This window comes from Amaranthus tricolor, chromosome 14 (genome assembly GCF_026212465.1).
Source record: "Amaranthus tricolor cultivar Red isolate AtriRed21 chromosome 14, ASM2621246v1, whole genome shotgun sequence".
Classification (NCBI taxonomy): Eukaryota; Viridiplantae; Streptophyta; class Magnoliopsida; order Caryophyllales; family Amaranthaceae; genus Amaranthus; species Amaranthus tricolor.
The window spans coordinates 1,073,998-1,091,334 of NC_080060.1; the positions used below are offsets into that span (position 1 = coordinate 1,073,998).

The 17,337-nt window shown below is 29.3% G+C and overlaps 1 non-coding gene and 1 pseudogene across 1 annotated transcript; one reads left to right on the forward strand and one right to left on the reverse strand.

The window, feature by feature from the left end:
- Window positions 1-669: 669 nt before the first annotated feature.
- LOC130800119 (uncharacterized) lies at window positions 670-3,421 on the reverse strand (annotated as a pseudogene).
- A 9,536-nt stretch (window positions 3,422-12,957) lies between these two features.
- LOC130800550 (U5 spliceosomal RNA) lies at window positions 12,958-13,073 on the forward strand. The gene has a single exon (XR_009039431.1). It is a non-coding gene; the product is annotated as a U5 spliceosomal RNA (small nuclear RNA).
- The last annotated feature ends 4,264 nt before the right edge of the window (window positions 13,074-17,337 follow it).

Below are 17,337 nucleotides of genomic sequence, written 5' to 3' on the forward strand. Positions count from 1 at the left end.
ATCTCTTTGATTAAGGAAAAGTAGATAAATGGTTATTATGAGTAGGCAATTGTGAACTTTTCAAATGACATAATTGGATAATTTTTAAATGAGTTGTAGCCTTTTATTGGAGCATTGTAGAATAGTAGTAATTAAAAAGAAAATAAAAGTCCAAAAAGAAATAAACGAGAAGGTAAGAGAAATAAACCAGTTACTTGGTTAAATTACATAATTGACAAAAATATCTTTTCAAAGATATTTGCATTATTTTTAATTATTTTTATATCGTATATTATGCATTTAATTTTAAACTAGAAAAATATAGTCATAATTATTTTCATTAGCATCATCATCATTGTCATACGGTTGCAGTTTTTTCTGAAATACTTAAATATAAATATCTTGATTATTAATATTACGTGTAAGACTAATTAATTTATAGATTAATAAAAATATTGATTTTATTGTTTAAATTTTCAGCCCGTCTTGTATGAGACCGTCTCATCATGAGATGGACCTATATTATAGCCCATTACTTTAATTAATTACTTTAATTAATTACTATAAGATCGTAAGTGATTGTTTTAAGGTTATAAATAATCACTTTAAAAATATAAAAAGTAACTATTTTAAAATTATAAATAATCACTTTAACTTTATAAGTAATCACTTTAAAACAAAAAATATATATTGGATCATCCTAATAAAAATGGTCTCACTATGAGACCGTCTCATTTAAGAATTAGTGTTAAATTTTATATACAAAACGTCAAATGTTTAGATGTATACAGAGATAGTAATCTCCAAAGTAAAATTGATAGGGTCTGTCAGCAAGAAATATGTTGAAACAATTATGGAAGGTGGACATTTGTGAGCTTAGTCCTCTTGCTAATTTCATGCCTCTTCTTCTTAGATTTCGATTTTGTGGAAATGCCTTGAATTTGTACGGCAGCCCTTCTTTGGGCAGTGTTTGTAAGAGGCTAAACACTAGTCTTCTGAAGTTCTTTCACATCAATCTTCTGAAGTTCTTTCTCAACATCGAGAAAATCATGTGGCAACTCGATGCTTCGAAAGAGTTTTTTGAGATCATCATCCACCTTGTTTGGGACCTGAACGTTGTTTGGGTGAACTATATCGTCTTAGGAACCAATGTTTGAGAGCAACCAAACTTTTCTATCAGCCTTCAAAGTCTGGAAAAAAAAAGTTTAAATTCCAGATTCAATGCCAATAATCGAACAAAACTTTAAAAATTTGACTTCAGCATCAATACTAAGCTCAAGAAGGGGAACGAGGCCGTTTTTTAGGGTAGTTTTGAGGTGCAACAATTTAAGGTCCAACTCATAAAAGGGCTAAAATTGAGTTAATCCTTATAATTAAATGAGTATTTGCATTAGTAGCTTTTAACATGGAACGAACTTATAACATTAGGTTCCTTGATTGGAGAAAAAATGATTGAAATTTTATTTATATAAGGACCCTTTTTATTTTTTGCCTACGATTCAAAAATTATCAGTAACAACACCTGGAAAAAAAGAAACACAAACGGAGCAAATAAGTTGGAATGTATCATTGAATTTAAACTACTATGAACAGCTTCAACGGTCAACAAAAAATGCAAAAAGGACCAAACCGCACTTTCCCACAAAAAATCTGCGTTCCTGGCTAGAGAACAAATTGTTTAGTATCACCTATCTGTTCACAACTATCTAGCATTTCTTTTGATACTCTATATTTAAACACTAGTAACCTCTTATGAGTGACATTTTTTACGGAAAATAATCTACAATTGATCTCACGTTGAAAAATTAAAAAATATTGATTAAAATATAAGTTTGATATCTTATTACCAATTATTTTGAGATGAAACTCACCTCTTGTGTGGGTCTTAAGTTGTACTTCTATAAACTCAATAACAAATTCATCATAGTATTAGAGCCGATAGTTTTCGATCAAATAGAAACAAAAAAAATTCAATCTTCCATCAAAAGAACTTGTGTGTTAGAAAAAAATAGCGTTTCCGCCCAATCAAAAAATGGAAAATAACCCACATATGATCAGACATCGAAGAATTTAAGAGGTTGAATAATATCTAAGCTTAACAGGCTAAACCTCATACTACTAATTTGTTTTTAGGATGAACCTCACTGAATTTGTGTTTAGTCAACTTTCCTGTTGCGCAGGTCTTGTTTTGTACAAGCAAGAAACAAATTTATCAATTTTGTGTGTTCCTTTTCCCCACAATTTGGCCTTTGCTCATTTTCAATCTGCTCTCTCAAACGTAACCACCCTTTACAGAAATATCCAAGCATAAACCAATTCCGCCAACCAATAACATAATGTTACCCATCAACAAAGTGAAAATGAAGTTACCTGCAAATCTTCCATTACATTTGGATAAGCATCCTCTAGATCAATTACCGGCATGCCATTATAATTATTCTGTATAACAACAAGCAGTTCGTCCATGTTCTTAGCTTCATGAGTTGACTGTACAGACCAAAAAATTTGGAATCAAAAGCATTAGCTTATCCAAAAATAAATGGTGTTAATACAAAAGCCCAAACAATCATTACAATAATACCTTGTAAGAAATGCATCTCCCATCATAATGCACTTTTGGGTTGTTCTTCAATCTTTAAAAACAGTTTTGTTTCCATACACATCAACATAACATGCTTCATTGATTTGCTCAGGAGTTAACGCTTCCCTCCTCTGCAATCAACCCCAGGAATTCAAGGAAGTTATAAAGAAAATGCCACCAAAATGTAAAAAGTAAGACCAAAGTCCCCAAGTCATTCCCATTGTATAAAACTTTGATCACGAAAAAGTTTTTTTTTATAAATTTTGAGTACTTTCTGATACTACCTCTTCCAGTGGTAATGCATGAGAACGAATTTTTGGAAGAAAATGAAATGATTGAATTTAGACAAGCATGGTCATAAAGATAGCCAATAGATTTTTCAATTAAAATTACACTAATTTTTTATTCCTATTACAACTGTTTATTACCCCTACCAAACGAGCAGTTAGGTTAGAGTTGTTATGAGGAATACTCACGGCACAACAGATCTTCAACCATCACTATTTAATAAATCGATCAAATAAAAGTAATAATATTCAACTCTTAATTCCCTCCAGACCTACAATGATAGGCCAAAAAAAAAGCCCACTATAAATATAAATATATAAATATAAATAGACAAGCAGACAGCCACAGTAAAGTAGCTAACCTTTCGTAGCAGATCAATGACACGCTTCAATTGAGCTTTATCAGGAGACTTCCTTAGTTCCTTATTTTGTTAATGGACTGAAGCCTTTCTATATCATTCAAGAATTTCACAGCGGGAGGAGGAGGTCGCGTGACTGTTGCAGTTCATTTTTGGACATTATAACTACACTTCGAAGGAGCTTTAAACTTTGCGAAAGATTCGTTCAATAACATCTAAGGAAATCCAAAGAATGCGAGAAATTCAAATGTATATCAAGCACCAACACTGTCAAAACTGCTAATAGTAAAAGTATATATATATATATATATATATATATATATATATATATATATATATATATATATATATTTTATTAAAAATATTTCCAACACTGTCAAAACTGTGTTAGGAACTAAAGTGTATTTCAGTTTCATTTTTTGCACATTTAATCTCGCCGCTCTCATTTATTATTCTCGGTTCTCTTTCTTCCTCAATACACATCCAGACATTCAATCGTACCGCCTTCATTCCTCAAGTAGCCGTCGCACTCACGAGACTGATAGGGTCACAGTAATTAGGATAATGGAGCTAGACTAATTAAGATAAAAGATAGATATGATTTTGCATAATCCCTAATCAAGATATTCACTCCATATATATAGAGTGTTACAATAAAAATAACCAATTAATTAGCCAACTAACTATATCCCACTACTCCCTAATAATTAGCAAACATAATGCTGGAAAATACAATAATTAACTAAAATAAGTAACCTCAATAAAATAAGGTAGTTACTAATGCTAAATAAAGATAGTGGAGGCATTTCTCATGCATGATCATACGCTCCCTTAACTCGGAACTCAAGCCACGTAATCCTCTAACCAACATGGACGCCTCTTGCTGCGGGATGGACTAGGCTCAGCCATGGGCGTATCAGAGACCGCCTCTTTCTTCCTCAATACACGAGACGCCTTCAGACCAAATCCAAACTAAATTTATTTCTAGACCGAACCGTATTTTTAATTCACAGACCAAATACAAATACAATTACTTTACCATCATTGTCAAAGTCTAATAGGAGTAATACATAAAAACAGAGAAACACAACAAAAACGAAAGTACATAAAAACAGAGAAACACAATAAAAACGATTGTTCTAATCGACAATTCAGGTTTAGAAAAAAATATATAGATTAAACTAAATTAGGGACTAACCTTGAAGAAATTGGACTGTAGAGTGAAAAAGGGAAGGTTTAGAGAAAAATGGAGATGGGACGGAAGAAGATTCGATTATGGAAGTGGGACGGCAGTTAGAGTTAGTGGATTAGGGAAGAGAGAATGAAAGAGGATTAGATTTAGAGGGAGAGAGGACGACGCTTTATAGTTACTGGGGAGTGGGCAGTGGGGATTAAATAGGAACTTAAGTTTTGGGCCTGGGCTAGTGATGGTGGGCTATACTAAACTGTTAAAAATTCAGCTTGTCTTGTACCAGACAGTCTCACCATAAGATGGACCCGTATAATTAGTCTATTCTTTGATTGATTACTTTAACAACGTAAACGATTGTTTTAAGATTATAAATAATCACTCTAAGACTATGAAAAGTGCTTATTTTAAAATTGTAAGTGATCACTTTACTGTTATAAGTGATCACTTTAAGACAAAAAATGTATATTAGGCTAACCCAATAGAGATGATCTCGCCATGAGATTGTTTCATTTAAGAATTAGTGTAATTCTCAAATTCTTGTATGAGACGGTCTCACCGAGAGACATGTCTCATATTTATATTGAATAGCCTAATGATAGAATATTTATTTTCGATCTTGTAAATATTGGGTTTTCTACACTTCCAAACCTAATTATTTCGGTTTTTGAATTTTCAAATCTAATTTAAACCAAATTTAAAAAATCACCGAATCATATTTGTTATTCAATTTGGTCTGGTTCAATTTGCGGTTTTTATCCGAATAAGTTTCACCCCTAATAAATATCTCATTTGTCAGTTTCAACAGCTGAATAATTTTTTAATAATATATTTTCTTGAACAAATTTAATTTAATTTTTTTAATCATTAATGAATACATTTTTTTCTTAAAATAAAGCTTCATTTTTTAAAATAATTGAATGATTTTTTAAATTGTTTCTAATTAGAGTCAAAAATATTACAAATTTGGTCTCATTTTAAAGGTTTTAAAAAAATATTGTCGTTAACTAAACTATTTTTTAAAGCAAATAGAAATATAAAGTAGATAAATAGCAATTACATTAACTTGTATGTCATTATAACCATGAAGAGTAACTTTAGCAAATAGAGCCAATTTTCTGAAAATGGGCATCTCAAGTTCTCAACATACTTCCTTATCAAAATACTTACAAAATCATATCTAAACTGATTTTGTTTTTCTTGTTACAACAAGGATTTATACTCGAATAATGAAAAAAAAACAAAAATCCTAATTTAACTATTATAGCCAAATCTTCATAATATATACTCTTATCAATCCTATCCCTTACTTTTCTATAATTTTTTTGGTTGTCTCACTAATTTTTATAAAATTCTGTTTTTTACTTATTTCTTTATTGTATCTACATATTTGTTTTATCCAGTTATTTTATAGCTTATTTATACACTAACATACCAACTCAAAATTAACAAATATACAAACCCACATAATATTAAACTAGTATATCATTAACCTATATTATCATTTCTCAAATAAATAATTCATCTAATCCAATAAATTAAATTCAAATTATATAAAAATGAAAAGGATCTCGAGGATTCATTTCATAATTACAAAATAAAACCATATAATATATATTTCCTTATCTATATATTTACAAAATCATATCCAAAGTGATTCTAATTGTATATCACAAAAAAAATTCACAATCAAATCATAAAAAAAAATAAATCCTAAATTACCAATTAAACACAAACCTTTGTAGTATATATATATGATAAAAACAATTCCAACACAATCATATTCTAAAGCACAAAAAAAATTATATAATATATATTATTTTTAAAATATGGAGATAGTAGAAAAGAAAATAGGAAATTTAGTGATAGTAATTTATATGATGATTGTAATTTTTACGCTCGTATAAAATGCGCACGGGCAAGGCGAATTCATATGCGGGATACCCATGACTTCGTACTCCCGTGCCTACCGTTGGTAAAGTTGCCGAACCCAACGCCACCTAGCGCAATATGTTGTGGCGCCCGTGAAACAAGCTGATGAGAAATGTCTTTGTGGTTATGCTACTTCTCCTTTATTGCCTAAATATGGGATTGATAAAGGCCTTTTCTTGGCTCTCCCGGGAAAATGTGGTCTTCCTAATTGTTCTTAAATTTTAAATGTTTTTTTAATAGTTTGGGATTAATAAAGTTACATAATTTTGTATGATTTTTGATTAAAAAAGGATGCATAAGATTATGAGAGTTTAGTTTAGTTGAACTTTTTTGTTTTGAATTTAATTTGTGTGATGATGTAATATAGTTAAGAATGTATATTTCGAATGAATAAATGTGATCAGATTTAAATAGTTTGATATTTTAAGTTGGATTATCGGAGATTTAATATTTAATTGATTTGTTTTAATTTTATCTCATATCATTGAAAAATAATTGTATTCCAAGGCAGGACGTAATTAGGCTAGCACAAAGCAGACTTGTACTAAAGGGTTGAGAGAGTATTCTTTGGGTCATTCTATAACTATGTATTGAGTCCAAGTTAGACTTGGATTAAGTATGGGTTTATAGTTTGTGTCTAGGTTTGAAAATATTGAATCTAGCTAAATTTGTTAATTTTTATTGGATTAAGATCCAGTCTAAATCCGTTAGTAACTAAATTAAAGACTTGCACTTTTAATTTTGCGTCAAATTTGAGACGGATCCAACTAGATCTGAAAGTTATGGCTATCAACCATCACTACACATATACCCTCTCACCCTTTGAACTAGCTATATTGTGATTTTCAAAATGAGAGTTTTTTAAATACTAGTTATTCTCTCTATTCCATTTAAGTTATACCTGCCTCAAATAATCTAACCTTTTACTAGCTTTTCTACAATATAATCTTAATTTTTGATTAACTATGAATAATCTCAATTAGGTCACTTTACTTGAGAATATTATTGCCTAATTAGTGACTGATTTTTACAAGTTATTTGCTATGATATAAAGAATAGTAAAATAAAATTTCAATTTTTTTTATTTCCCCTACTATTTTTAATTTTTCTTTTGATTTTTTTATGATTTAATTTTTTATTTTACTTTTTTTTTATTATTTTTTATTATTTTTTTTACTCAGAATGACTTATTATAGGTCATATAGCTTGGTGCATTTTTAGCATACACCCCATATTACTGAGATTATTTATGATTAATCAAAAGTTGAGATAATTATAGAAAAATCACTAAAAAAAATTAAATTATTATGCGCTATTTTCTTTTTGGATGTCTCAATTACTTTGCACATTTTTTCTTTTGGTAATGATACCCTTAACTTGTTTTAATTCCATCCATAAATTTATTCACATGTTGATCTCATCCACTAATTTCTTAATTGCACTTGATATACAAACTATAAATTTATATTTAACCCCTATTTGAAAGAGGAACAAATTAAAATAATAGAAACAGATTAAATTCAAAGGAGCAGATGAGTATACTCAATTGCCAACCAAAAACCCATACGTTTTCTGTTTTTGGTTGTTATCCCTACTTGCAAAAAATCATGTATCCATCTACCATTAAAGACTTTCATCTACCTTTAAAGATCCCCTTTTTATGAACTAACGTAAATGATCATTAGCACTTAGCAAAATAGTGTACTTTTTACATTTGAAACTGCAATTCCGCATACTTTTGTACAAAAGTCCAAATTTTGCAACAATAATCAGTTTTGCAATAGTCTAAAGTTGTATACTGGACCCAATTTTATCAAGGGCCAATTTAGAAATATGAATTAATGGGATACCAACACCAAATCAATCCTAAAAATGATGGGGTATTATGTTAATTACAAATATTATAAAGTTTCAAAACTTTAAAACTTTTGAGCATAACCATGTCTAATCCAGAATACTAGTATAGGATGAGACGAATATTTATGTAATAGACTCAAAATTCTTAATCTTACTCTTCCGATTAATTATTTTGAATTTTCAATTCAAATCTCTAATCATTTAATTATTCATTTCAAACCATCTTTAATTCCTAAACCTTTTTCGATTTTGTAATTTCTTTCAAATATTAAACTTTAAAATAGTATTTTGTTTAAAATCTTTTTATAAGAACTAAAATATTATTTTATTATTTTATAGCACGAAAAGTAAAATTTTATAATTATATTCACGGTTTTGTAAAATGTTATGTTTTAACTTTCTTCCTTAAACTAATATTACTACTTATTATTTTAACCTTATAATTTTAATTTAATTATTTTATACATAAAAATGATTCGTATTTTTATTATTAACATTAAGTATAGTTTAAGCAAAGTTTTCTAAGTAAACTACATATTTTCATGATCAAATTTACCCATTATTTTAAAGTATATTCACTTGTACATACTAGAACAAAAATTTGATGAACCAAAATCCTTTCTATAGTAACTCATGATGTTCATCACTTACACAAGTTATCACAATTTTCTTACACAAGCTAACTTTTTTCTACACTCCAAACTCTTACACATTCAGTTACACACTCCAACTCTTACACATTCACTTACACACTCTAAATCACTTACACACAAGTTAACATTCTTCTATATTCCTAACATTTCTTTTCATACAATCTAATGAATTACAAAGTTGCCCAAACCCATTACAAATACCCCACCATGAGATCACTTACACCAAAATCTTTCTAACATTCTTTCTTATATTTTCACTTCATTAAAACCTTACTACATTAATACCTTTATTATTAGTTGAAGAAATTCAAGAACATGGAGCTTAGAACACTCTTTATTAGCTTAAATCATCATCATTATGGAGCATTATTGGGTTATTACTTTGGGTACTTAATGTATCATTATTTTTGGAGTTTAGATTTAATTATTTTAAGAGCGTAGAAGATCATCAGTATTTTGGGAGTTTGGATTAATTATCTTTGGAGCATTATTATTTATCTTGGAGGGTCTTATTTCTTATTATTTTATTAATTAGTACTTAGTTTTAATCCTTGGTGTTAGTACGGTATAACTTCTTACCCTACTCTTTTTGTGGAATTTTACATTATATTTACTTTATAATATACAAAGTATGAAATATGCATATATGTTTTATAAGGAAGTTAGTTTAATGAAATTATGATCAAGACTATATTAAGTATGTATATGCTAAAAGTATTTTTAGTATGTTAATTTAATAATCTTTGAACAAGTTTAGGACGTTGGGTGTAAAATTACATTTTAGTGATATTAAGTATGATTCATGTTATAAACTAGGGCTAATATGTTTATGAGTTATGTGTTACATTAAGAATGTTATTATATTTAAGAATTTTTATGTTAGAACTTTATTAATATGTTTATGTTAGCCTTCAAATTAGTTTATAAGGTAGTAAGTTATTTTATAAACTTATTTTTTTATTAAGTATGATTATATTAAGAATATTGTTTTATACTTTATTTTGAGATTTAAGTTTATCCTTAAAGTTATAGTAAATTTCTAAGTTATTGCGTAAATTTTTTTTTTAAGTGGTTATGTTAATTATTTAAATCTAGGATTTAGTAGGATAAATTAAATTAAGTCGTTCTTTTTATGTGAAAAGGGCCCAAAACACTCATAGGCTATTCGACCACTGTCATATAAAAAAAAAGAGTTTGATTTACTATTTTAAATTATTACAACTATTTTTGTGATAATAATAAAACAACAATTTAAAAAGATATTTTTGAGAAATTTTTATAAGTTATTAAATATTGAAGTGTTTTTCTTAAATATATGAGATTTCATAATAAAAGTAACTTTTAATCACTATTTAGTACAAAATATTTTATTTGCTAACTATTTGACCAAAATTTTTGTAAAATGATGTAATTATTTTTAGTATACTTGCTGCTCAAACTATGTGTGAAATATTGATTTTGTTAGATTACAAGTTTTACTTGTTTTATAATTAGAAATATTGACTTTTGTGAAAATTATAAGTTTGACTTGTTTTAAAACTAGAAATATTAATTTTTGTAAAATTATAAGTTTTGTTTATTTTATAACGAGAATGTTGATTTTTGCAAACCTAATAAGTTTACTTATTTTTCTAAACTTGAAATATTGATTTTTGGTGAACTTTTAGAATTTTTAAAACTTATCCAAATGATGCAATTTTAACTTGAATTATAATTAGAATATTTGATTTTTTTTTGAAGAGAATAAAGTTTTATTTATTGTAAAGTTAAAAATGTTGATTTCAGGAACTTATTTAAAGAGAAATAGATTTTAGTAGCTATTTGTGGAAAATATTAATTTGTAGACTATTGATAGAATATTTAGTTATTAGTGTGAATTTAGCGAACTATTAAAAATAAAGTTATAAATATAATTTAATGTGTAAAAATTTAAAAATGAATGTATAAAGACATAAAGGTTAATTTTATGTTATGATTAAGAATTTTATTAAATAACAGAGGTTATCACCTAAGTTGATCAAAGTCAAAGTCAAAGTCAAATTGTAGTAATAAAACTGTGATGTACTGGTGTGAATGAGTATTGATTGAATGACCCTGATAGTAAGGTAATGTCGAACCATGGACCGGCATGTACAATCCCGGCGCTCGTGTTGGCGGACACATAATATGCTGTGTAAGACAGGGGGTTAACTACGTATCCTGTAGAGCTCGAGCATAAATTGTATTGGAGGGGTGATGATTCCCACCATAGTTAGGGTTTAGGACTACGGTGCTCACCTAACCAGACGCTTACATATATCAGGTGTCATATTAATGTGCTTATTGATCGGTGATAAACTTGATTAGTGTTGATGCTATGATGCATGGTATGGTTATGAGTATTAACTAAATGAACTTACTTAAGTGTTAAGATTACCGAATTGTATAAGTGGCAGTAACATACTTCTGTTAGGATTGAGAATGGTATCTTAATGACTAAAAGTATGGAACAGAAAAAAAAATATGGTAAAAGTATACGGTGATGTCAATTAATTATGAATTCGTACTTAAATTATTATTTTGTAAATGTAACGTATAATTTTCGTATTTTGAGTTGGATAGGAAGTTATGCTCGATGTTAAACGCTGACCGATTAAATCGATTGTCATCCGTATCATGGATGACAGCATTTTGCAGGATTTAGTTCAGGTTTTGATCCAAGTCGCAACAATTACTATTTATCGAGAACTTAGCTGCTTTTTGTATCTTTATTGATGACTTGATGATGATGTATTTTTTTCATTTTAAGCAAACAATATTTCTTATCAGATGTAATATTTTACTTTTGTTTTAAACAGTTTCAGTTTTTATGACTTAAAGATTTTAATAGTTCGGCATTTTAAGACTTCCGCTATATTTTTGTATTAAAAATTATTATTATATGTTAATTATGTATTGAGATTGCCGATCCTATTACAATTTATATCTAAAAATACACAATTCAACTCAACAATAGAGCTGTTCAAAACAAACCCGACCCGAAAATCCGACCCGGAATCGAAAATTATCCGACCCGAAAAATGTAAGTTTTTTAGGTTTACCGAACCGCAATTACTCGAACCGATACTTCACTCGAACCGTTTGATAACCGAAAAGGGCAAAATCGAACTTGAACTGCAACCGAATTTTATAACCGACATATAAACCTTAACCGATGTTACCCGAACTGAACAGTGATCGACCCGAGTCAAATCCGACCCGAATTATGCACGTAACCGAATGTAACCTGACTAAAACCGATTAAGATCGAACTGTTTTTAACCCGAATTGATACAAACCCGATCGATTATTAATCGAACTGTTTTTAACCCGAACTGATACAAACCCGAACCGATTGTAAATCGAACTGTTATAAATCCGAATCAAATTTTCACCTAATTTTAGCAAATTAAGTCCAATTTCAGTTTTCTAATAATACGGAAAAAGGAAGAACACAAGTTCTATATAGAAGAGATTGCATACAGAATATATATATATATATATATATATATATATATATATATATATATATATATATATATATATATATATATATATATATATATATATATATATATATATATATATATATATATATATATATATATATATATATATATATATATATATATATATAAACTAATTGAAATAAATTGATCTGCCTATTAGGGCTGGCAAAAGCTGACCCGACCTGCTAACCTGATCTGAAACCGACTCGAAATTAGCGGGTTTGGGTTTAGATTTTTGACCCAATTAATTAAATGGTTCAACCCGACCTGATCTGTTTATTAAATTGGTTAGGTTCAGATTGAATATTTAAACCCGAAAAAAACCTGTTTAACCCATTTATTAAATTTAAGACGGATCAACATTTGCCAAATAATTCGTAAAACTTAGATAATACCAATTACCATGTATTGAGGGATTTGTCAGCTGAAGATGACTTTCAATAAGAAAGGAAGTTGTCCCACATCGGCTAAGGGATTTGTTAGCTGAAGATGACTTTTAATAACAAAGGAAGTTGTCCCACATCGGCTATGAAAGATACTAATAAAAGAAAAATCCTTTAAATCACTTCCACAGATCTCATACCAACTTACGCAGCCACGCCGTGAGCACAAAGCGAACTATTCTTTCGCCTTTTACTAAAGAATACCGTGTGCTCGCTGCATTAAGTGGCATACGTTTATTTTTGGAGGAAGCCTTTAATTAAGGTTAAATGGGTCAAATGACCTGAAATATATAAATTAAATGACCTAAAAAAAAGTAGGTTAAATGGGTCATTAGCAGTTTGATCCGATCTGCTACAGATCAGATCGGGGTTTCAATTTTTGACTCATTAATTAAATGGGTCAGGTTCAGGTTAAGGGTTTATTGACCCATTTATATATGATCCGAACCTGAAAATGACCCAACCCGACCTGTTTGACACCCCTATCTGCTATATCTGATAAAACAATCGGTAATTATTTTTTGTAAGTAAATGAGCATACATCATTTAAAAACCTGACTATTAACTTATTTCGATATTGACCCGATCAATAGTTATCCGTAACCGATAACTACTCGAAAAATAAAGCTCGAACCCGATCTGTACCCGAAAAAACCGAACCAATTAGTAATCGATGACAACCCTAGACCGATTGACACTCGACACGAACTTCAACCGACACCGAACTGATGCTAACCCGATAGCTTGAATAACCGATCTCTAACCAAACCGTGACTAACCGACTCGACCCGATTGTGACCCGTTGTAACACATAGCCGAAAAATAACCGATTCGAAATGCAACCGAACCGAATAACACCCGTCCGAAACCGACCCGATCAACCGAATGAACGCCTCTACTCAACAACAATATTTGATTAACTCATCGCCATCAAGTGGCTTCCACCAGAGTTTGGGTTAGTTAGGCGTATTGGATGTCCGCAACTAAGCCTTGATATTAGTTAAAATATCATCAAGAGATTGATTACAATTGATCTTTGGTAACAATCATCATATGGAACTTCACGTAAATAAGAAGTGTGCATGATTTAATGAGTCGTTTACATGATTTAATGAGTCATTTACTATAATCCATTATAATTTGAAATCAAAGAACTATATAGGATATACCATGCCTTGTGTTATATGTTAGAGTAATTCCTAGGTTCCTTTCATTTTGCACCACTTTTCATTATAATTTGTCTCACTGATTTTGTACTATTTTTTTTTTGCAATGGTCTCACTCTCATTCTTTAGATCGTATCCATAAACTAATACTCTCTCTCTATCGTAACCACTTATTTTTATTTTCCACTTATTTTTTGTCTCATTCTCCAACTCAATTTTCCTTTTCACTAAATTTCATCCATTTTATACTAAGTGCAAAATAAAAGGATAGAAGAAGTACAATATTAACAGATATTCTAATCTTTTAATCAAATGACCCACGTCATGACCCAGACAAATCCGAACCTAGACTTTCCCTCTTTACCAAGACTTGAAGTGTATAAAAAGGCATGCAAGGTGCAAGGGAGTTCATTCCTCATTTTACATACACACATACACTAAAAAATACTTAAAAAAAAAACAATTTAGATGGAGATGATGGGAAAGAAGATGGTGATATGTTTGATGGTTGTTATGGTGGCGACTGCGCTTTTGCAAAGGGCCAACGCGCAGTTGGTGATCTGCGGTGTGCCGGCGGTGAACTTTGCACCATGCTTGCCCTCATTGAGGGGTCCCAACCCACAACCACCAAGTCCGGTGTGTTGTAGTACTATTAAAGGGTGTGATCAAAAATGCCTTTGTTCTTTTATTTCTTCCCCTCTTTTGCCTCGTTATGGCATTGATAAGGCTCTTTTCTTAGCTATTTTTGGCAAATGTGGCCTTCCAAGTTGTCCTTCAGCTTGAGGTCTTGTATATGTAAAAGTTATGTCACATGGTGATCAATAACATACTTAAACAACTTTCTTGGTTCATGGCTTTAATCAAACGATTGTGTATAATTAATTTGTTTGAATCTCCTTTAAATGTGCTTTTCAGTGAAAACGACTGAAACTGTTATATTAAGTTGAAAATTGAGAGTTCTATAGACATAGATTAGACAAAAAAATATTTAAAATTTCTTAATCTTCGTTGTGGAATAATTAACTATAATAATCTTTATTTAATTATAATCTAGAAATAAATAAAATGTAAAAACAATTTTTTAAAAATGCTAGATAATTACACATGTTTTTTTTAAATTCCTCAAGTCTTCTCATTCTAGAAACATTTCTTACGAATTACTATTTCCATTCACATTGTTTCATATACTTTCATTCTTTAGTTTTATGGAAGTCTAAGGATGATATCTAGTTTGTGAATATAACGTTTACAATTATCGAATTTTATATTTGAATTTAGAGACACAAATATTGCTAAGAATGTTGTTTCACCAAAAATGAGTTACCGTCCCGGATGGTCATTGGTGAGATAATTTTATATGCTCATAAATTATTATTTCCTCCAATTTAAATTTTATATTGATCATTCTTAATTTATATTTTATTCTTTATCTAGACGTTACACTATGGTCAAGTATGTCTTTTTTGACTCGTCTCAACTCTCAATGTAAATTTTATTAATGTTAAATTTTTATAATTTTAATTATGCACAATTAGAAATTATTAGGATTAAATTAAAATATTAGATAATATGCAAAATCTAAATAAAACGTTTAACGTGAATTGAAGGGAGTATTAGCTAAACTATTCAATTTATGTTATGTATGGAGAGCGTTTTTCATAATGAGTCTCTCCAAAAATCTATGTTAATGGGCCAAATGCAACCCAACACCTTTGGGCCATCAACAAACACAATTTGGGTGTGTTCTTGACCATGGACTTCTTACAATTTGTTGCAGTCAGAAATATACATGCTTTTGCCAACTCTTGTATGAGATATCTCACGGTTAAACATTTACAACATTAGTTTTTAATATAATTAATTAAAATGATTGTTTTGATACCCAAAGTGTTAATTTTGATATCTAAAACGACATGTTAAATTAAAAGTAAATATTTTAATCGTAGAAATAAGAATCAACCAATCAAGTCTTGTGTCAGTTGAATCAAGTATCGTCTTTTTTAGCGAGGTCCTAACTAGTATCGAATCTCACTTAACCCTCCCCTCAACCAACCCTATAACCTAAAATAAAAAATACAGTAAAATTCTTAATTTATTTAATTTAGTTATTTAGCCAATTTAATTAAGTATATATGATAAGGAGAAAAAAAAGAACGACGCCTGAGAAATTCGAACTCTCGAGGGGAAACCGTATGTATTTCGCAGGCACACGCCTTAACCACTCGGCCAAAGCGTCAGGACTTTTTGCTCTCTATTATTTTATTTATAAGATATGAGATTTATACATTTATTGTCCACAAATTAGGTCCAAAACATACTCCACCTGCTATGGTTTCTTTTATATAATCTACTAATCTTGGTCATTAATTCTTATTTAATTTTGCATAATATTTTTTATGCGTTTGATCCTCACATATTTTTTATTAATCATAGTTTGATATTTATAAAGTTTATGAATCTTATATTTTCCGCTAACCTTATTATTTAAATAAAATGATATATCCACAATTTATCTCATTAATTCTTCTATCATTTATTTTCTCTTTCTTAATTTCTCCGAAATTCAATATATAAAGATCAAATAGAAACAAAGTGAATGTAACTTTGCTAGTAAGGATATAACATTTTCACAAATCCTTGTGAGAGACGGTCTCTTTGAGAGACGCATTAGATATATGAGCTAAATAACTCAATTAATATAAATGAAAGAAAAAATAAGATTGTAACCTTGTTTTGAGATCGTCTCTATGAAAGATGATTTCTGACAAGAGTAACGGTAAGACTTTTCGTTATATTATCAACTTCTCTGTCTTAATAAATTTGTAAGAACATTTTCATTCATAGTAAATGCTATTTTTCTCTTTTTAGTCACAATTTCATTTTTTTTTCACTTAATTAATTAACAATTTCAATTTTATCTTCATATCATTCACAAATTTCTTGTAGACATTATTTTTTATATTCCACGATACAAGTAACTATATGGAAAATTCATCAAACCATATTAGTTTCACCATACAAAAAAATTTGCAATATTAAAAAAATTGAATAAGCCAATAAGAAAACAAATTTATTAATTAAATACTTCTATAAGAAGTAGTACTTTATATTTAGTTGCAACAACAGAAGCTATTGTGATCCCTACAAGAGGGCGTCAAGGAGCCACAAGACAGCTTACAATTATCTAACGTACAGTAACCACGGTGCACATAAGCACAACCATTCTCTTGCTTCTGCTGGGTTCTACTCCCAACATTGAAAGATCGTATATCTTCAATCTTTTCGTAACTCATAGCACCCATATCTGTTGCCACATACCTCATCATTGTTGGTTATATTTAAAATATTTTATTTACAGAAAAAG